The following is an 8,709-nucleotide window of genomic DNA, read 5'->3' on the forward strand; positions in this document are numbered from 1 at the left end:
GTAAACTTGTACTTCGTGCAAGAACTTACAGCTTTGGCAAACATCGAATTGAATTCCGTCAGCAAGTAAGGAGCCCTTTGAGTCAACATTGTCACTTTTAAAATCAGAATAAGAGAAATTCAGCATTGATTTTTCTACTCTTAAAATGTGGTTTGGACTTAAATCTGAACACTAGTCTTTAAAACTACGGGTTCCAAAGGAGTTATCATTACCAAAATCAATTTAAAAAAAATTAAAAGACTATAATGAGATCACAATTCCTGGGTTCCAATCCGGCTTTTGCTACTTAATCTGTGACTGTAGAGAGGTAAAATGACTTACTTTCACTGAATCTCGGTTTCTCCATCTGTAAAACGAGGGCGTTGAAGTAGACAGTCCCTTCCAGCTCCAAAGCTTATGTTCTATGTTCTTATGTTCTATGTTCCAGTAAGAAGCAAGATGCTTCTGTGATAATATGCTAATTAAATAGCTGTTTGGTAGCTTGATAACTAGTCTCTTCACATCCTGAAAATCCCACAGCCATCATCACCACCACCAGAACCACCAGAACCACCACCTCCTCATCCTTAAATGCCCCATATAGCCTAAGGCTGCACCAGAGTGAAAAAATTTTATATAAATGCTAGAGTCAGGCTCAGGAGACTGCAGATCACCACTAAATACAGAAATTTTCTAACACCGAAGTTATACATTTACTTAGTTTGTGTCCAGATCTGAGAGGGGTTTAAAGGAGTCTCTGTAAAGGAAATGAGAGCAGGGTGTTAGGGGTATGTCTTACTTGAAAATATTACTAAAATTGATTAAATGGTATAATAAAACTTATGCTCTTTTTCTTCCTAGCCCTCATAAAGAAGCATTAAAAATACAATGAAAATGCGATGTCAATTTAAATAATCGATTCTTTCATAGTTTATATTGTCTTGTAGGTGCAACAAGATATTTACAGATAAGTTAGTTCAGATATGATTCTTACATTTAGATTTTCTCTGTCCATCTGCCATAAGGGATAGGTGGCAGCAAGGATCTTCAGGGGTTTCTGTTCTATTGATTTCCTTAAGAGTATAAAGTTACAAAGAAGGTGCCTATTTTCATTGGCAAAGGGAGTTTCCTTATATGGGAATTACCAATTCCATTAAAACCAGGGATCCGTTTCCTACCCTATCTCTATTTTTTATTCCTGTCATTTTCCAATATGCCACCCCTAAAATAACCTCACCTTTATAACAAGGAACCATAATTCAACAAAAAATAACCAACAAGATGATGACATTTTGGTCATTGACCAGGAACCTGAAGAAATTACAATAAATGTAATAAATAAAAATGGCACATGCCAGACAAGTTAAAACAACACCACCACTTTGACCACTATCTCCCCCTTAGACCTTGTTGGGGACAGCCCAGGACACTGAAACCAAGAGCTTTTGGGAATAGTAATGCTCCTAGCCCAGTGTCTTCAGATATTATCCTGAGAAACAACCAAAGTGGAGCTGCAGCCTGGCAGTCTTGTCATCAAAGTCCTTGATATTGTCAAGTGGTTTAATATCAGAATCTGATATGATTTTTTCAATTAGGGGGAATGACATTAAATAAGAAGAATTAACATTTGTTTTGCCTCTTCAGCCTAAGCTCCATAGAACTTTTCCATCTGAGTTGCAGCTGAAATCTTCCATATGAGTTGTTTCCCCCACCTCCTTAGCATGTATGTTCCTTAAGAGCACGATTATTTTTCCATTTGTATTCCCAGCCCTTAGCAAAGTGTTTTGCTAGGGTTTACTAAATGCTTTATTCCTTCATTCACCTGTAATCCACTACTCTCAAATTAGAGGAAGGAAGTATATTTCATGATCTGTTCAGAAAACAGATTGACCAAGATTGGTCAATGCAATTAATCAGACTATGACTAACTTTGAGCAGTTTCATTTACATTGTTAGTTGTTTCTGTCATTGTTAGTCGTTTCTGCTTTCTTCAATCTGCGTCAGTCAATTCACACATCTCCCATTTTTCTCAATTCCTCGTATTTGTCATTTGTTATGGTGCAATAATAGTCCATTGACTTCCCATAACACAATGTATTCAGTATTTCCCCAGTCAATGGATACTCATTATATTTCCAATTTTCTGCTATCAAAAAAAGTATTGCTACACATTTTAAGTTAATTTATGAGAACTTGCTCAAGCCTAAGGGACAACCTTCATTCCAAGTTATTGGTGTCAACAGGCAATCACAACTTCACAAAACTTATATGAAAACTAGGTTTATTACAAGAGAAAACATGCATGTGGAACCAAAAGAGTTATCAATCCATATAGAAGTTTCCATACTTATGACAGCAGGACAAAAGAAGGAGGAGATACCAGGAATCTTCACCTAAAGGGGAGTGGCATGGGAGGGGGAAAGGCTCGATAAAGATAGGGGAAAAGACAAAACCCTTCCTGAAACAGAGAAGTAAGGGGGGGGGGCAAAAGCCTCATTCTTTCCCCTTGGGAACTGCTAAACTATGAAGATAGAATGGTATGCTTATCTACTGAGGCCTAGCTGCACAAGCAGTTTCTTGTCCTAGCCCAAACTGATTGGCATCTGCTTTGACTTCTAAGGACAGACAGGGAGTCCAGTTTGGGATGCAAGCAATAAATTATGTCAGCTTGAGGTGGGGTGTGGGGGGGGCAGGGGGTCCTTCATCACTGACACATTCAGGGCCTCTTGCATGCTCTGGGTCCAGTGTTTCTGAAAAATAGGGCAACTCAAAAAGAAAAGTTCAGGAGACCCCTTAACAGTCCTTAACATTGGTCAGCTGAAATTTATGAAAGACATGAACCATTCTAAAACCAATGAAACTACAATATTTCAGAGACTCCATGACAAAATATGGTATAGTGGAAAGACTGCAGTACTTGAAATTGGTTTAACTCTTACTTCTACTATTTACTAGTTATATGATCTTAGAAAGTTCATTTCACTTCATCATGCTTCAGTTTCTCATCTGCAAAATAAGAGAGTTGTATTAGATGATCTCTCAGGTCCTTTCTAGTTATAACATTTTGTGTTTCCATCAAGATCTCATTAGTGTGAGCACTTTATTATTTGAAAATTATAACCATTTAATTTTAAAAATACTGAAGACACATACTTCATTATGCCAAAGATCTATGATTTCATTCTTCTACCAAACAGATCACAATCCCTCTGTGTCTTAGTAAATGGTCTTTGTGACTTGCAGTGGCCCAAATTATAAGCTGCTGACCAACCTCACTAATGAGCCTTTCTAAAGTTATTTAGACCAGTCTTCAAAAGCCAAACCAACATAAGGTCCATCTTCAAAGCCTTTCCACCTTGACAGGGCCTGCCAGAGTCTACTACATTGACAGTGTTTGAGAGTTCAAGTTTACCTTTACCCCAAAAAGAAATATTAAAGAAGGACTTTGGGGCAGCTGGGTGGTACAGTGGATAAAGCACTGGCTCTGGATTCAGGAGGACCTGAGTTCAAATTTGGCCTCAGACACTTGACACTTACTGTGTGACCCTGGGCAAGTCACTTAACCCTCATTGCCCCGGAAAAAAAAAAAAAGAGGACTTTAATGAAACATTCCATAATGAGTAAAATCCAATCACTTTGAGATCCACAATAATCAAAAGAAAATCTATTTACTCAAGTTTAACCTTAACAACCTAGAGCTATTCATTTTACCATCCTTATCTTCATATCAGGTGCTCAGTCCTGTTTATTTTAACTCTAATTTTATCTCTACAGTGTCTTATAAATCCACCCCATCCTTTCTATTCCCACTACTACTACCCTACAGCAAGCTATCATTACTTTTTGCATGAAATAATTAACTAATTAATTAAATGCATTAATGTACTAACTGGTCTCTCCAATACCAGTCTCCCCTCTATATCTCCTCTCCCACTTAATCAATCTGTGCTAATCTGCATCTGGATTTCAAGGAACAGAGACACAGTCACACCCCCCTCTAATTTAACTACAGAGTTTATTAATAGCACACCCACTACAAGCAGAAGCCTCACTCAAATATGAGAAGTCATGTGTTTTCCCCTCATACCCTTTTTTGGGTTCCACTCTTGGTCCTCTCTGGAAAATTAAAACTATTCCCAGGAAATCAAACTATCATGGCCACTAGAGGATGGGGTCTGTAGTCTTTAAGTCCTTTTGTCTGCTGAGATAGATAATCCCAGAAAGGTAGCTATTACTATTTTCAAGGTTCTAGAGGTAACCCTCCATAGCTCTCTTCCTAATCCTCTAGCCCACAAGCCCCCATTGGTGTGCTTCCCCTTAATAATCTCCAGTAGACTCAGTAGTTCTTTAACAAGGGAATTCACTCGAATGTCATAAAATGAAGAGAAGTTACAAAGCATTTCCCTTAAAACCAGAGGTACATTCTCCCACAAATGTACAGAGTCTGTGGAGATGAGTTGACACAAAAAAGTACAATAGGGAATAAACAGAGGTAAGAATTCACAATTCCAGAACTATAAGGCCTCAATGTTCTTTCTCCAAAAAGTTCACTTTAGGGTATGTTGTTGATGATGGATACAAAACTAATCTGAGCTATTTTCTCCAAAGACAAAGCATCTCAGTTAAATGGGTCACTTAGCTGGGTTTTTTGGAGACCTAGCTAGATGAAATAATTCATTGCTGGACTAGTCAAACAAGTCACTCAACCTGATCTTCATCAGGCTTGCCTGCTGATAGGCTGGAATTAGAAGGTTGCTTGGTCACTGGAGAATTCTATTTCTGGGCTGAGCCAGGCAAATCATTTAGCCATTAGACTGCTGTTAGACTGGGCTAAGTTGATTGATTACTCTCTACTACCAAGTAGGTGCTGGCCTGGCCGACTGACTGCTGAGCCATTTACAGGGTGTGACATCTCCATTGGACAGGTTGATCTACTTCACTTCCTGGACTCACCTTTTAATTGGCAGCTAGTCTTTCACTACTTTCAGCCAATGGCTTAGTTAGATATTACTCTGCTCTACTCAGCTACAGGGCTCTTTTTAACCAGGACAGTAACCTTAAACTAGGATTGACAAATACCTCTCCTTTTTAAATGTAGGGTGAAAGATAACAATCCTAAGAAAATCCTGGCTCTAGTTCACTGTCAAGTTTAGGGGAATACAGTTGATGAGGAAAATCCAGATGATTGTGGAAATAGTCCACAAAAAGCTACAAACACTGACTTTCCCACAGACTGAAAAGGAAGGCCAAAGGCTTCCTTGAATGGTATGCTGAGTAGATACAATATATTGTTAAATAAAAGTGGTGTATTCAATATTTCACTAGGTCCCTCAAGTATTTTCACCCTTTAAATCAGGGCTTCTTAAACTTTTTCCATTCGTGACCCCTTTTTGCCCAAGAAAATTTTCCACAACCCCAGGGATACAGGTATATCAAATAGATACACATAATCTTTTACCGTTGCCAAATTTTTCATGATCTCCATATGACCCCATATGGAATTGCGAAGCACAGTTTAAGAAACTAGGCTTTATAACACAGGTTTTGACTTTGCCAGAAGATAAGATCTCTGGTCACAGCCCCATTCCAATGGGTCCTCATTTGCAAAGATTGGCAAATAAGGAGCACAGGTTTGCTTTGCTCACTGAAGGCACTGACTGCTGTGAGAGGGATGTGTGATTATATTTACATTAATCCACTAAATAGAAATGTCGGAAAGGATAAGGATTCCATTAAGTCCTTCCAGTGGGCTGACTTGTGAGCTGTTTGGCTGGTGTAAGAGAAACTAAAAGCATGGAGAGATTCCTGAATAGTGGCCATGGGTCTAGCCAAGTGGTCTAGTACTTAGAAAGAACAGAACTGGATAACAAAGGTGTTCCCCCTGCTTGAGGTCAGGACCAATGTAGAAATTTTACTAATGCCTCCTAATGAACCAAACACTCATGTAGGTGCCATTACAAGAACAAATCAGGCCAGGCACAATGAAGCATATCTGTGATTCATGCTACCAAGAAGCTGAAACTCATGGGCCTCTTAAGTTTAGGAGTTCTGAACTATAGAAGTGTTAAAGCCAATCAGATGTCCACACTAAATCTGGTACCAATATGTTAAGCCCCTGGGAAAGGGATGGGGGGATAAATAAAGATAGTCAAACTGGGCCCTTGGAAATGGAGCAGGTCAAAGCTTTGGAAACAAATAGAAATGAGTGACTGTTGCACTTCCAGGTTGGGAGAGAAAGAAAGACTCCCTGGTTCCAAAATATCCCAAACAAACAAAAAACCAAGAGCAACAGAGGTTGGGGAGGATATCTGTTGACAATCTGTACTTGGGAGCTATAATACCATGTTGTGGGGAGAATAGGATCATAGAATCCCTCTAACTATTGATGAGGCAGCTGCTTTTGCCAGTATGACTCCTCATGCCCACTTGTCCTAAGGGGTTCTCAATCTACTTTGCACATAGTAAGTGCTTAATAAATGCTCTTTTCATCCATGCATTCAAGGCGACCCTCCTTCCCCATCTCAGTGTAAGAAGTTCCCCTGTTAAATAAAGCTTTGTCACCATGCCCTGACTACCAGAGTAGGTTGTCCCACCTTCCAGAAGCCATGTCTAAAACAAATAACTGCTCTCCATTCCAGCAGACTCTCATATCTAGGAAGACATATAAGAATAGACTACTTTTGTACATTGTTCCATTTGACTGTCTCTAGTGCTACCCTATTTTTTCCTGAAGTGCAAAGTTGTCTGGACTTCAAGGTCTTTGCCCACCCTCAAAAGGTTTATGTGCTCTGGGGAAATGGCTCGGGTCCTTCTCACCTAGAAGGTATCTTTGTATTTATCATTTGGACCTGAAGAGCTTTTCCTTTAGGTAGAAGTGGAAAAGTCCCCTGATGCAGTCAGTCTGAACTGTTCACTCTGAATTAAAGACTATAAAGCAGAGATAGGCAAGGCAAAAAAAAAAAAAAAAAGGCAGCATGGCTGTTAACAGCAAAAAGGGTTCCAAAAACTTCACCAGTATACTGAAAAAGGTTACAAACCTCTACTCCATAACAAGATGCCTCTCTACCCAAATAAAAGTAACTATGTTGTTGAGTCATTTTACAGTCATGTCTGGTTCTTCATGACCGCATTTGGGATTTTCCTGGTAAAGTAACTGGAGTGGCTTGTTTTCTATTGCTCTGTCTCATCCAGGTAAAAAGAACTTCAATGAGCCTACATCACCATCCTACCCACTGCTGTGACGTTAACTGTCCTAAAGCATATTTATGATCATAAAATTGTTGCACAAAGTAAAATGTTTTTCCTATGTAGTGAAAACTGGATATTCACTGTTCCCCGATATACCCTGAACTTTCTTGCTTCTTTTAAGGCTCTGCTTTATACCTTTGTTGCTTCCCTTTTTCCCCAAGATGTTGCCTCTTCCATAAAACCTTCCAGCATCCCCCACCAGATATGATCTCTCCCTCCAGTGAACAATTCATTTTATATTTCCATTATATCATTTCTTACATCAGACTTTGTACTTCAACCTTCACTCTAAGGGGTGTAGTTGAGGAGGGCAGTAAAGAAGGGAAAGGTTGAGTTAGGGGTTGTGACCCCTGAGGGAAGGAGTTGGGAAAGGTGGCTCTATCACTATCAAGGTGATGGTGGTGGTGGTTTGTCCTTTGTTCTCTAAAAGGACTGCCATGGGATGATGTCATGACTTGCGCTGAATTGGATTTAAGTGAGGGAGGGCTGTGCAGAGTCACCAGCCTCACTCTCTTCTCCAGTGTACCTGGGTCTAGTGGCAAAATATACATCAGGACAACTGGAGATGGCCCTAGATGTTTAAGGCAATTGGGGTTGTGAGAGTTGGAATAATGCCCCCTTCTGGGAGGAACATTTTGTGAGCTCTGGCCTGAGGCAAGTCATGAGGCCTTGGCATCAGAAAGTGATGTTTGTTCATGGGTACTGTCAATCAAAGTTGCCAGCCAATTAGTTTGGAGCTCTGTGTGTATGGACAGCCTTGTTTCCTATTGGAGAAGAGGCTTCTGGGAGGAGGAAGGAAGCATTGGGGCCTTTTGGTTCCTGACCTTACTATGGCAGGTCAGATGCTGGGGTCTCTTAGAAATAGTTAGATTTTTACCTTTCTCTCTGATCATTAGATCCTAATGCTCTTTAATAAATACTTAAAAGTCTAAACTCTTGCTAAAGCTTCTCATTTATGGCGACCACCCATTAGATCTTTAGACAATCTAGCTAGAATTTTAGCCCTGTACAGACAGCAACTTTACAGATGGTTACCATGATAAGGAATGACTTGCCCAGGGTCACACAGCTAGTAAGTCTCTGAGGTAAGGTTTGAACTCGGGTCCTCTTGACTCCAGGGCAAATTGCCAGGAAGAGGGAAGAAATTTTCTTCAGCCACTATTAAATTTGGCACTATCACACAGAATTGTTGTCAGGAAAGTACTTTGCCAACATTTAAAATGGTGTAAAAATGTAGCTTGTCATCTACCTGACTATACTGTAAACACTCAAGTGCAGGGATGATATAGAATTCAGTTTTTTTATTCCTCCATTGCAATTTAACCCTATGGTTTGTGTTATACGCATTGAATCTAAGTTCTGTGACTAATTTTTATAATGTACAAATACAGTAACAATTCTAAGTAGTGTGTGTGTGTGTGGGGGGGAAGCTTCATTATGGTTTCCGTGAGAAGCAGCAAGGCATAATGGAAAGTATGCTAT

Source organism: Dromiciops gliroides, chromosome 2, assembly GCF_019393635.1.
Source record: "Dromiciops gliroides isolate mDroGli1 chromosome 2, mDroGli1.pri, whole genome shotgun sequence".
NCBI classification, from domain to species: domain Eukaryota; kingdom Metazoa; phylum Chordata; class Mammalia; order Microbiotheria; family Microbiotheriidae; genus Dromiciops; species Dromiciops gliroides.